The 13,696-nt window shown below is 42.8% G+C and overlaps 1 long non-coding RNA gene across 5 annotated transcripts in view; it reads right to left on the reverse strand.

Moving 5' to 3' along the window:
* Positions 1 to 1,625: 1,625 nt before the first annotated feature.
* Positions 1,626 to 13,696, reverse strand: part of LOC306657767 — a 76,442-nt gene continuing 64,371 nt past the window's right edge. For 2 of the 5 annotated variants that reach the window (XR_013762877.1, XR_013762878.1), the window contains one exon: positions 1,626 to 1,748. This is a non-coding gene — a long non-coding RNA (uncharacterized lncRNA). Of the gene's footprint in view, positions 1,749 to 13,048; positions 13,410 to 13,696 lie in introns of those variants that run through there. The other 3 variants (XR_013762879.1, XR_013762880.1, XR_013762881.1) reach the window with 2 other exon arrangements.

Genomic DNA, 13,696 nt, shown 5'->3' on the forward strand with positions numbered 1-13,696 from the left:
AAATGAGGATAATTCCACCTGCTCCGCCTATCCCCTAGGATTGTTGCAAGGCTCAGAAGAGATCAGGAACAAATGGGGAAAATATTGGCAATATACCGGAGAGATTACTAAAATCTTTGACATATTAAAGTTCTTAAAATAGAAAAATATTAAAATCTTAAGAGAAAAAAGACAAAGGATATGAAGACTATTCATAGAAGAACCACAGTTGAACAGCAAATAGGAGCTTCAACCTCACTCCTTACTCTTAATAGAAAAAAAAAAAAACATTAAAATATCAGTAAATTATACTTTTACCTATAAAACTGGCAAAAATTAGAGTGGAGATACCCAGAATTAGAAAGAAGTAGGGAAATAAACTTTTTCACAGCTTGAGGGAGGAGGGTAGAAGGGGAGGCAGGGATATTAGAAATGGATGCAATCTTTCAGGAGATGAATATGGCTATACATATGCACCCAAAGTATTAGGTCCACGGATCCTGCTCCACTCTGAGAGGAAAAAGACAAAAATACAAAATAAAAAAGGTAAGAAAAACCCTGTAAATTGGAACTATTAGGAAAAGAAAAACCCAAAAAGTCGTTTTGAGGACAAGTGGAAGAAATCTGAACATTCATTAAATATTAGAGAGTACTCATAAAGTTTTTGTTAATTTTCTCAAGGGTGAAATGACATTGTAGTTATGTAGGTGACTGTCCTTGCTTATAGGAATTTCATATTGAAATATTTAGAGAGAGAGAATAACTTCTATAGCAATCTTAAATGATTAGGAGGAGGAGGAGGAAAAGGAAGGAGGAGATAGGGAGAAAGGGAGTGAGCGAGGGAGAGAGGGACAGAAGGTGTATATACAGACAAAGCAAACGGGCCAAACAATGAGGGAAGGGTCAATAGAGGTTCTATAGGTTTGAAATGTTTAAATAAAAAGTTGAGGGGAAATTTGGTCACTTTAAGGAAACTGAATTGCTTCCAGATTTTTCTCAGTAGTTTGATAAACAGTCAATTCAGGATATTGCTTTGTCCCTTCTCTTCCCTGTCTCCCAAGCCTGTTCTAAATTCAGGAATGGGGGGGACACCTCATGCTTCATCTTAGGGGATGGGAGATGATTCGGGTCTTCAATCATCTCCTGTGTACCTGTCGTCTGGTCTCTCGTTTCCGCTGAGCAGTAGCCTTGTCTCCACATGTGCTCACCCTGTGCTGATGTCCATGCTCCAGGCTCTGTAGCCTCCAGATTCAGGTAGGTCAGCCCTCACCTGAAAAAGAGGTCCCTGCAATGTGCTCAGGCTTACGCCCAGACAATGGGAGCCAAGTGGTAAATGTAACAGACATTCAGTATAAATTGTGCAATTAATGGATAAATTCTTTAACTTTGTTCTTTGTACTACACAGGGAAAATACAGTTCAGAGTAACGCCATGGGGCATGCAGCCTCCCTCCCCCTGGCACAAAAGGGCCACTTTTGTTTACACACTTACCTGCATAAATGCAAAATTGAAGTCTTTCACTGTTTTCCACAAGAAATCCAACTGCACTAAGCGATCTGTGGTTTGTGTGTGTATTTTATTAAAGATGGGAGGTGAATGGAAGAGCAGACCTCAACCGTCTCCATCTTACCCACCCACTTCTTCCAAATTCCAGTCATGACCTCTGTTCAGGTGTTGAAAGCGAAATTGCCTCCCCTTGGTTATGAAGAGTAGCTTTCTCAGCAGCTGGGCCTGGTGGTACTTGTCTGTAGTCCCAGCATCTGGGGAGGCTGAGGCAAGAGAATCACAAGTTCAAAGCCAGCCTCAGCAACTTATTGAGGCCCTAAGTAACTCAGTGAGACCCTGTCTCTAAATGAAATACAAAAAAAGGCCAGGGATATGGCTCAGCAGTTAAGCACCTATGGATTCATTCCCCAATACCAAAAAAAAAAAAAAAAAAAAAAAAAAGCAAAAAAATGGAGTACCTTTCTCAGTATCTGAAGTCCGGATATAAGTGCATCCCGGGCTAGATTCTGGCCCAGGTAGGGTTCTGTGGCATTCCCCCATGAGCCAACTCTGAGACAGACTCACATCAAATCCACAACCAGTCCCATAACACCGTCTTCATTCCATGGCACTCTGATCCCACACCCAACCTGAGGTAGAGCTTGAGGTAGAGCTGTAAGTGCCACTGTCATGCCCTCCAAGCAGCAAATAGCAACAGGGCCTTGAAGGTTGTTACCTCTCTGCTGCTGTGACCCTCCTTTGCCACATCATTTATCGATTTGTCCATAACCTTGAAGTTCACTATGGGCCTGACTTAACATTCTCCCTAACATCAAATACCAAGAGTTATCACTTCCCGTGGCCTACTGCTATGATTAGGGTAGGCTTTGAGCGTGTCTCCCAAAGGTTCACGTGCTGGAAGCTTGGTCCCTGCAGTGGTGGTATTTGGAGGTGGTAGAACCTTTAAGAGGCAGGGCCTAGTGAAAACGGATGAGGTCACTGGGGCATTATCTTTAGGAAGAGATGAATGTAGTTCCCACAAAAGCAAGTTAGAAAAGACCTTGTGTGGAATAGTTTCTAATTACATATGGAATAATCCAGCATTATGGCTAATAAGTCTGTTGAGAAAAATTCCCAATTTCTTAGTAGTTCTTTTTTGTGCTTTAAATGCACCTTACTGAGGGTGTATAGGCACATTTCAAAAATGACAAGAATTAAGTCTGAGTGTGGTTATGTTATTAATTTGGTATATTTTGGGTTTGTTAATATTCTGTTTTATTAAGTTTCAGAATTTGCTTTTTTCTTTTTTATTTATTTTCAAATCTATAAACCATTTTTGTAGTTCAAACATCAAAATGTATAAGAAGGCGTATAGCCCTGAGTTTCAATTCACCCCTTCTAGGTAAGTATTTTCATTCATTTCTAGTTTTTCCTTCCTATGTTTCTTTTTGCAAAAAGTAGCAAATAAATATAAATATTCTTATGTCTCCTTTGTTATACAAAAGGTCATGCTAAGGATGTAGCTCAGTGGCTAACATGAGCAAGGCCATGGATCTGATCCCCAGAACAGAAAAAACAAGCCAACGTAGGTGCCCTTCAATAGATGAATGGATAATGTGGTATGCATACACAATGGAATATTACTCAGCTTTAAAGAAGAATGAAATCATGGCAGTTGCTGGTAAATGGATGGAGTTGTAGAATATCATGCTAAGCAAGAAATGAGTCAAACTCCAAAACCAAAGGCCAAATGTTTTCTCTGATATGCAAATGCTAATTCACAATGGGTGGAGTGAGGGGCTAGGGAAGAATATAGTTACTTTAAATTAGGTAGAGGGGAGTGAAGGGAGAGGAAGGGGCATGGGGGTATGAAGGATAGTAGAGTGAAACACACATTATTACCTCATGTCCATGTATGACTGCATGACCAATGTGATCCTACAATATGTACAATCAGAAAAATGAGAAATCACCCTCCATTTATGTATGATTAATCAAGATGTATAAATACATTCTACTGTCATGTATGACTAATTAGAACAAATAAATTCCATAAACATTATTCTGGAGCTTTATTTTTTTCACTTACAGAATATTCTGGAAGTTACTCCATATCAGTTCATAGAGATCCTTCTAATTCTGCCTTATGGCTGCATAGCATTCCATCATGTGGATACAGACTACTCAGTCAACATCCTATTGATAAACACCTGGGCTATTTCTTTATAATATTAGAAATAGTGCCACAATAAATAACCTGTGATTGCAACGTTTTAGTATTTGTGGAAGTATATCTTAGGAGTAGATTTCTATAAGTGGTTTTGCTGAGTCAAAGGGAACTTGCAAATATAATTTTACTAGTATTTTCTAAATTCTCCTCCATTCCAATTGTACAATTTTTCTATTCACCAGAAAACTATTAGTACTTTTACCAACATAATGTTGTCTAGCATTTGAATTTTCTTCAATCTAATTAGTAAAGAATATATTTTAATATGCATTTCTCTTTTTGAAAGGTGAGCATTTTTGATGTTTAAAGGTCATCTGTATCTATATCTTTTTCTATAAATTGTTCTGTCATTTGTTTCCAAGTTTTTTTGTTTTTTGATTATTGGGAGTTTTTGGTCCTTTTGCAATGTACATTTTAAATATTTTCTTCCATCTTGGCATTTGTCCCTTTGACTCTGCTAATTTTTTACTATAAATATTTCTTAATTGTTATGATGCTGAATTTATTAATTTTTTTTCAGCCCTCACCCACCCTGCAAGGAAAGACCCTGAGGTCATAGGGTCCCTGGGCCCTCTATTCTGGCCAAACCCATCAAGCTCTGGCTCTAGGGGAGCGCTAAACTCAACTCTCCCCACCTCTCAGGGAAAACTGGGATGGTGGGACAGATCCCTAACGCTCTATCCTCCACCCACCTCTTGCAAGAATTTGGCCTCTGGGGAAGCACCTGCCCCACCTCTTCCTACCCCAGACTGCACTAGGGAAGAGTGGTCAAGCCCCAGATCTCCCGTCTCTGAAGGTACAATGTGCACTTATTTTTATTCTTTTGCTCACCCTACTCTTGTTAACTGCTAGAGACTGACAGGCAGGAGATGGCTGGGATAGACAGAGGACCAGAGAACGTTAGGTCTTCAGGAGGAGGTCGTCTGTGATGTTTGGGGATCCACATCTAAGAAAGGGTGGCTCTCAACCTGAGTTTGCCTATTAAATGATAACAGTTTGGGACCCTGATGACCCCAAGAGAGATAGAGGGTAGAGAGAAGGAAGAGGGGCGGTAGTGTGGGTTTATCCCAGGGAACAGAAGGACCGGTCTCAAGGAGAATGTGACAGGGTGGAGATGCCAAGAGTCCCCTTTTCTCTCCCTGACAAATAGGGGACAGACAAGTGGAGTCCCCTCCATCCACTCGACCAGAGACACCTATAGCAGCCCTCCCAGAATTTATGTTTCTATTTTGCTGTTCTGACTGTTGAGTCATGGGAATATGCCCAAGTTTTTCATAGCACTTGCTTCATTTCTTTACGTTTGGATCTGATAACACTTGTTATTTAATCTGACATATGGAAGTGTGAGGTATGATCCCAATTTATCTTTTTCCAAATGGCCATCTGGTTGTCCCACTGATAGGTAGTAGTTAGTAATGAGCAGTGCAATGCAGAGCATGGTCAAAAGTTTACTTTGAGTTACTCTTAAAGTTTTCTTTAAGTTACTGCCAAGGCAGATGAGTAAATAACTTGTAGAAGATAACCTGTGTATAGAGAAACTTCTATACACAGACCTGGAGAGTACGCAAATAGAAACGAAAGAAGCTAATTGGGGGGATGCAATAAGAAAGAAGGATTAATGGGACTAACCCCCAACAGGGTCCACTGAGGTCAGGGTAAAGCTAGGAGTTGCAGCCATTAAGTGTCTCCATATATTTCAAAAGGGAGGTTTCTCTAGTAACACAGGTGTAATAAAGTAACTTCTGACGGTCACTGACCCCAGTACCCACATTAACACAGGATTGACATGTAGATGAAACCTTCCTAATAGGATGGCCACCATGATGACAGTTCTGGAGAGGAACAATTGGGGTCAAATATGCCACCACCCATTTTTGGGTGAAGAGCTGCTGAACATCTGATTGGCAAAGAGTGCAGAAGGTGGTCCCCAGTTCTCAAGGCAAACATCAAGCGTAATAAATTTGGAGGCAGCATTGTTTCCTTTGTTGCTCTCTGCTCAGAGACACCTCTCCCTCTCCCTTCCCTTCCCCCCCTTCTCTCTCCCTCTCCCCCTTCTCTTCCCCCTTCTCTCTCCCTCTCCCTTCCCTCCCCCCTTCTCCCTCCCTCTCTCTCTCTCTCTCTCTCTCTCTCTCTCTCTCTCTCTCTCTCTCTCTCTCTCTCTTTCTCTCTCTCTCTCCCCAGTGCTCTTTGCTTGAGATTTACTTTACTTTCACTCACAATAAAGTCTTCTTGCATGACTTTTAGTGTCTGAATTTATATTTTCTTTCAACCAACACAAGAACTGAAGTTTGGAACTTCGGCAACTTACTCCTGTGACTCCACCAAGCACTTACCAACTCTTTGCCTCACTGACTAAAGATGCTACTTTCATGTATCAGATTTCCATATATATATAATATATATATATATTTCTATAGGCTTTTCCAAAGCCTCTCTCTGGACTTTCTGTCATGTTACTTTGGTCAGTCCTGGCTCTTCATTCACCTACATGATAGTCTTCATTAAACAGACTACAGAGTGTGTTTTAGCATCTGCTAGAATGTGCTTCCTCTGACTTTGCTTTTTTTCAAATTTTCTTACCAAACACACATGGAATTTGAAATCAACTTTCTAGCTCCAGGGGGAAAAATGTTGCTATTTTTCTTGGGATTGCATGAATTTCTATATTAACTTGGGGATAATTAGCATTGTTAAGCTGTTGAAATCACCCTATCCAAGAGCAAGGAACATTCATTCTTGTGTCTCAGCAATACTTTCAGGTTTTGCACATAACTTGTTGAATTTATTCTGAAGTATTTTATCCTGTGACAATTGATCTTCCAATTGATTATGCAAATCTTTTTCTTTTTAAACAGCTCCCCAGGTGATTCTAATATGTATCTGGGTTTGAAAACACCGCTTTGAATGAAAAATCAGTGTCAGCCTTCAAATTAAAGGTTACGGTTTAAGTGATAATTGACCCCCGGCCCTTCAAACTTGCCACCTTTTTTCCAGGTTCACTATGGTCATAGTGCCATTTGTTCTCCATTCCATCCTTTTGGTAAATGTCGTCTTGATCTCTGATCTTTCTCTTCCATGCCCCACATTTAGCCAGTGAACTAAGTTATCTTCTTCCTTCTCCATGACATTGTTCAGACTCATCGTTACTTTTAATTCCTACCTCCAAATCCCCTGGCAAGGCCCCGGGCCATGCCTGTCTCTTTGCTACCTCCTTTCCCTTGGAATCCCTGTCTTCTCCTGTGCCACTCAAAGCATTCTTCCCTGCTTCCGTCATGTTGCTTCATACTTCCAACCATATGAGCCCATCAATCATCTGAGTCTAATGAGGACTTGCGACCATAGCTGCCAGTAATTAGGCATGGGAGTGACCCTCTCTTTGCCAGTTGAATGTCTCAAACCTGATCGGCACTCTGCTCCTTAGTCCTCTACTTACATTCCCCAGGGTGTGCAAAATTGAGTCCTTACCTGGTCACTCTTCAGCCTCACTTTCCAGTTGAGGGTTGATGTTTTCAAGAAGTTTGCTCTGATTCACCTTGCAAACTTCCCAGCTAATATCATAATTCCCAAACCATCCATCCCATGATCTCTTCTCATATAGTTAATGAAATGGTTCATACCACGGCTTTGACATCAAACAGAACTGCATTATACTACTAGCTGCATGTCCTGAGCAAGTGTCTTTTCCTGCCTTTGGCCTTGGTTCCCTCTTCTGTAACACAGTTCATCACAGTACCTCCCTCCCCTCCCTCACAGAGTTTATATAAGCATCGGATGAACTAATGTTCACCAAATCCTTGGAGCAGTGCCTGGCAGAGATTTTTAAATGCTAGCAATTTTTTTCCTGCATTACTAGGGCGTTCTTACAATAGGCTACATAACTCTCTTGAAGGCAGACATGATAACTTGTTTTAATTTTATTGACATTTTCCATGCTCTATCTTTTGAAACTGTTAGTTAACAAATTCTTAGAATAGGTACTTCATAGACCAGGTACATATTTCAAATGTTTCAAAAAGAGTAAACAGTAAAAAGCCAAAAGGAATTCTTCCTCTCCTCTATGCTCTCTCAGCCACCTGGTTCCCTTCCTAGGGAAAGGAAACTTTTGAGAGATCAATAAATGCTTGTTTCCTGTGGACTTGGCTTTTTCTGGACTTCAGCTTACTGAGTCCCTTTGTTTCCTCACTCCCTGAAAGTAGCCACCCTCTGTCATTGCCCTGCTGCTCCTCTTACCAAAAGCTTTCTTTCAACCGCATTTTCTCATTTCGCTGTAGTCCTCACTCATCCATGTGGGACGCATTCCAAGACCCCAGTGGATGCCTGAAGTCACGGAGAGGACCAGACCCCAGCTACTGTTTCCCTGCACATACATACCTGTGATAAAGTTTGATTTATACATGAGGCACAGGAAGAGACTCACAGCAATAACAAGTAAGATAGAGTGACTATAACAATATACTACAATAAAAATCAAAACACTTCTTCAAGGTCTGGTTCTAATGCCTCTTCACCAAGGCTCCTGAAGCCTCCATCTGCCTTGTCCAGCTAGAAATCACTTCTCCCTTATTCAAATGCTAGAGCATATGCACCTTTTGGTGCCACTCATCATTTTTGACCTTGTACTACACACTTAATTTGTGTAAATGTTTTATCCTCCTCTCATCCCTGGAGACAGAGACCTGCCTGAAGGCAGGAATCGGCTGTCTTCACCTGTAACTCCTTGCAGTGTTCTTCACCTGGCACATAAGAAGTACTTAGTTTAATGCTTATGTTATTAAAAAATAAAATAAACAGTATGGAAGGAATGTTCTAGACCAAAAACTAGAGAGTCATGACAAACCAAATATAATACCTAAAACCAAATTCAATTATAATGGGGAGGAAGGAACTCAGCTGTGCATTTGTTGGAAGAACTTGAGAAATTTGAGTATGGGCTATGTAAGAAGCGATACAGAATTATTTTCAATTTGATTAAGTAAGAATATGGCATTGTAGAGACTATCCTTATTCCTAGGAGATGCACAACGAAGTATTTAAGGGTGAAGTTTCCTAATGTCTGCTCCTTACTCACAATTGCTATAGCCAGAGAAGACAAACAAGAGAGCAAGAGCAAGAGGAGAGTGAGATGGAGGGGCAGAAGGAGAAAAGGGAGAGAGGTAGAAGGTAAATTGGCCAAGTGGTAACAGTTGTTCCATTTAGATTTGAGTGTATGTTTATCATGCTTTGTATTTATCTGTGTATTTGAGTTTTTATAGTAGAAATTTAGGGAGAAACGCCTATTGTTGAATTGAATAAACAGAGTACTAATGGCCTCTCCCTCTTGGAACTTCTTTATGGGGCTCTGAATATTGGCTCAGGACCCCTACCTATCACCTCAGTGCCAGGGAACAATCTTGACTCAGAATAAGTGAGTTCCTCATTTCCAGTGACAACTAATCCCTCTCCCAGTGGGACCCGGAGAAGCATTTGATCCAGAAGGTATGTGCTCACTGATGCTGACTTCATGCCCTGGCAGAGAGCGGTCCTGGGAATGCTGCTGCGTGGCTGGGAGCCCCAGTGTCCATGCTGTGGAACTGGACATCAAATAGGGAGGAAGCTGCCGGGCATTGCAAAGGGGGAGCCATTCGGTGCTTCCCGAGCAGGCCTGCATTCTTGAAACACAATACATTTTTTTGCAGCTCATGGGGATAAATGCAGCCCTCTGCTCTGGCTGGGGGATTAGCTCGGGCTATGTGATGGCTCAAAGAACAAGGGCTCCTTCTGTTCCTAAAAGTCAGCTAATAATATACCAATAGGTCATCTGTCCCCTTTTATCAAAGGGAGAATTCCACACCAGGAGAGTGTCCAGTTTGCTCCTGAAGTTGCTTCTTGAAGTAGCAAGAAGTTCTCTTCTTCAAGATTTTCTCTTTGGATAGACATCTTTAAAAAAGTTAAAATAAAAAAGTATGTCTATCTCTTAACCTCACCACATGGCAATAAAAACATATTCAGTATAATCTATTCTGGGTTATCACAAAGAGAGTCACTCATATTGGGATGTAATACCTTCAGGAAGCAAAGGGAACTTAGATTTTTCAAATATCAATGTGCCAAATCTCAGGTGGGTCCTCAATTTTAATATCCTACTAAACACACATAACTAGATATATCCTCCCCATTTCACAGATGAGGAAACTGAGGGGGGCAGTGCCCCATCTCATGGTTTGGCAGTCAGGGAGCGGGGAGTCACAACCGGGCCAGCCGACTCTTAAGTTCTCCATTTTTTCTACCACAACCTACAGCTACTGCAGCTACTGCTGCCATGGTTTTCTCCCTGTTCCTACAGATGATTTCCCAAATGAACAGATCTTTGATTCCTGACTTCAAGTTTTCATATTGTTTTTTATACTGCAGTTGTCTTCCCTCCTGTATTCCTCAGGATTTCTTCCATACAGCTGAGTACCATTCCTGATGCTTCTCTTTGTGTCCTCCAGAAGCTTCCTCCCTCTCCCCACCCTCCATTTTCTCACACACAAAAGTGTTTCACAAATGAGCCCCTAAGATCTTTCAGCTGAACATTCTGTTCTATGTCTCTGCCATGTTTTCTCCTAGTTTCACTTACATCTGCTTGCCGAGGATAGAGAAGTTTGACAAGGAGAAGGAAGAAAGGATGGGTAATTTTGGAAAAGCTGGGGTGGAGTCACCAGCATTTAGAGTTTGTACTTGGTTCAGTAACAAGACATGTGTGCTCTCTTACAAGAAACTCAGAAGTACAGTATATTTCTTAGACTCCTGGAGTATGGATGTAGTGAAATAGAGAGGTAAACTGGTGAACACAAAGGAAAAAGCAAAATTAGCCTATATTTCATGTCCAAAAAGTCCTCCCCAACAAATCTGGGTGTTAAAGAAGGAACTGCAGGCCCCCAACCCCCGAGGGCCCCCTGAGCTGCCTTGACTCAGTCACTGCCCAAGATATAGACAGAGGCCCTTGCACTGGCTGCATGGGACTTAAGACTGCTGCTCTCCTAGGTGACATCTACTCGTCTCACAGCTGTCCTGACCAGGTTTCCCATGAAGGCAGCCAATCAATAGCATGATGACTAGGGTGGATGTGTCCCTGGAAAGGCAGGGCAGAGCTCAGGAGACAGCTTCCTTTCAGGACATGGATGAACATTTTAGAAGTGGCAGTGCTACGAGAGGCACGGGCACTTGAGGTAAAATCAGAGGAAGAGTGGTGGGTGAGATGAGGCCCGCCCTTATCACTCCCCTGGTGACCACTCACCTTGCCTGGCATTTGCAGAACAGACATTTGGTAACCATGCACTTCTTTGATCTGAAATTGCCTAAATCTTGAAAAGGAGTCCATATGACTCATCATTTACAATATGCTCTTCTCAGGAGAAAGCTTGGATCTTCCATTTCCTTTGTGTCTTCTTGAAGTGCTCTGGATAGGGCCCCAGAACACAGAGGGTGTTTAATAAATGTCCTGCTTACCCTCCCCCACACTCATTTCTTTGAGAACCCTGTACATCTGAACTGGGTAGGGAAGTCTTTTTTCTCAAGTGGGACATTTCTCTTTAGAACAGACAACCATGGGATGTTCACCCAGCACCCTCCAAAAGGTTCAATAAATAAAAAGTAGAGTGGGGATGGAGACAAGCTTCAAATATATCCTTTATTCTTCTCTTAAGGTTTGATTTTTCCAATCCTGATTTAGAAATGACCGCATTGTTAGACAACCTCCCAGCTCCCCCTTCTCTGCAGGCCACCAACTTCCCCCACTACCCCCCATCTAGGCTGGCAGCTGGTCTTTGCTACTTGGTAATATATCTTAGTAACAACGGGCCCTTAAGCAGCTGTCACTGTGAATATTGGCTGGTGGCATAGTTCCCTGTCATTAATTTACTTGTTGGTCCTACTAGTGCTTAAGAAAGGATTTAGTTAATAATGATACTAATGAGACAGGCAGTTACACAGAGAAAAAGAAGAGGAGAGAGAAGAGGGAGAGGAGGAAGGATTATTATTATTATCTATTATCTATTATTATTATTATTATTATTATTATCATTATTATTATTATTATTCCTGGCCTAAGTTTTACAATCACACACCCTGCCACACCCTGTATAGTGACAAAAGTCTCCATGAAAACTCCAAGAGGATTTCAACTTTTTCATCCTCCATTATATTTGTTTTTACACATGATGAGATTCCTAAGCAAACTGCCTGGCTGTGTGTCCCCTGTTCCCATGAGATGGGGGCTCCCACTGACTTCACAGGGAGGTGCCACCTGAGAAATGGAGCTAGGGGGCCCTCCCCAAAGAGGCTGCTCCATTGCATCCAGCGGGGAAGCATCAACCCCAAGTTTAGAGAAAGGCATCTCAAACTCCCAACTTTCTACAGTTGGAAAATGGTCATGGATCCTGCTCATTTCTATATATACCTTTCCCTTGGCAAGACCAAAAATACGTGTGGAAGGAGCTGGTTCTCAGCTTGTGGCGTCGGTCATTCTCTTTCCAAATATAGAGAAAGAATGAGCCGAGGGGGTTAGCGGTGGCCTATAAAAGCCCAGGGGAGCAGCCGCCCCTCTGTGGCTCCTCTCCCTTGGGCGTGGGTGGAGGTAAGTCCCAACACTCCTCTTTCACTTGTCCTCTCAGTCCCTGCTCCTTGGAGGATACTAACCTGGTCCATTGCTCTGTGCTGTGGCCCAGCCTGGCTTTCGTAAGGTGGCCCCTCACTTCTCCTCCCTAGGTGTTTTCACAGAAGTATTTAGATATGGAGCGAGGTCTCCCTGGGCCCGAGTGCCCAGTCATGCTCTGCCTCCAACACCCCACTGAAGTCGGGGTTCTGTTCTCCTCCCACCCTTCCCTGTCCTCAGGAGCCTTCTTGGCAGGATCCCATTGGACACCTGAGAGCCTGTCCACAAGCTGACATTCTCCTGTTGCCTCTCTGATAGATGGACTGGACCAGTGAGGCTCAGTGTCTCCCCTATCTGGGTTGTACACAAGGGTGTCGCTTCCCTGAGGACCACACTGGCTACAGCCACCAGGTGTAAATTAGCCAGTTGCAGAGATTTCTCCCGTTTGCAGATAATAAGAAAGCCTGGTACTACAAACATTTTGTCAGGGGCTCTGTCCTGTTTCCTGATTTTAAATGGAAGACACTGCAGACTGAAGAAGGTGCCAGAGTGACTGAGAGGAGTCAGACTGCTGGAGAGTTGGGGGCTTTCCTTCACTGATGGTCTCCCTGTGGGTCATCCCCATCCACTCCTCCAGCTTGCCTCTGGGTTAAGCCTTTTTTTAAAAAAAATTTCTTGCCCTTTATGATTAGTAGTAAACTCTCATCAAGAGCAGATTCAAAATAGAACCATACCAGACAGTCCCAGCTGTCCCTAAGCTCCTCTGTGTGTGCCGTTGCAGGTCGATAGTTCCACGGTTGCTGCTGCCTTCCGCTGTTCTCCCGCAGGTGTGACTTTCAGGTGAGAATCAGCCATGTCCCTTGGCTACTGAAAGTTTCCGGGTAGTTCCAGGTTACCCATCACTCTGTCCTCCCACTGGCCCTCTGGAGCTAGACAGGGAAGGTGAGGTGTGGAGTTGGTGGCAGCTCTGAGGCCTTCCACACAGGGGCTGTAGGCAGAGGCTCACTTCTATTCTTAGCCACCGAAGGAGGCGCACACTGTCTCTGAAGAATGCCTTTGTTTCTTCATGGTGTTTATTTTTAAATGTTCCCTCTGCCACACCTGGGTGTTGCAGAAGAGGAAAATGAGGTCTAGAGAGTGCTCATCTCTATGGCCTGTTCAACAAATTGAGGGAACCAAGTAGTTTGGATTAAATAGGCTCTATGCCCTTTATGCCCAGTAGCTACTCAATAAATATGGGCCAATTTGATTTTCCCAGCACTAAATCCTTTGAGTGGAGTTCCACTAGACACAAAGACAGCCTTGTTCCTGGGGCCCCACATTTGAGGGCTCCTGTGGTCAAAGGGTAGCAGGGTGGATGCTGGGTCTGGTGGGGAGCTGCTCGGTGC

Source organism: Sciurus vulgaris, assembly GCF_902686455.1.
Source record: "Sciurus vulgaris genome assembly, chromosome: 3".
NCBI classification, from domain to species: Eukaryota; Metazoa; Chordata; class Mammalia; order Rodentia; family Sciuridae; genus Sciurus; species Sciurus vulgaris.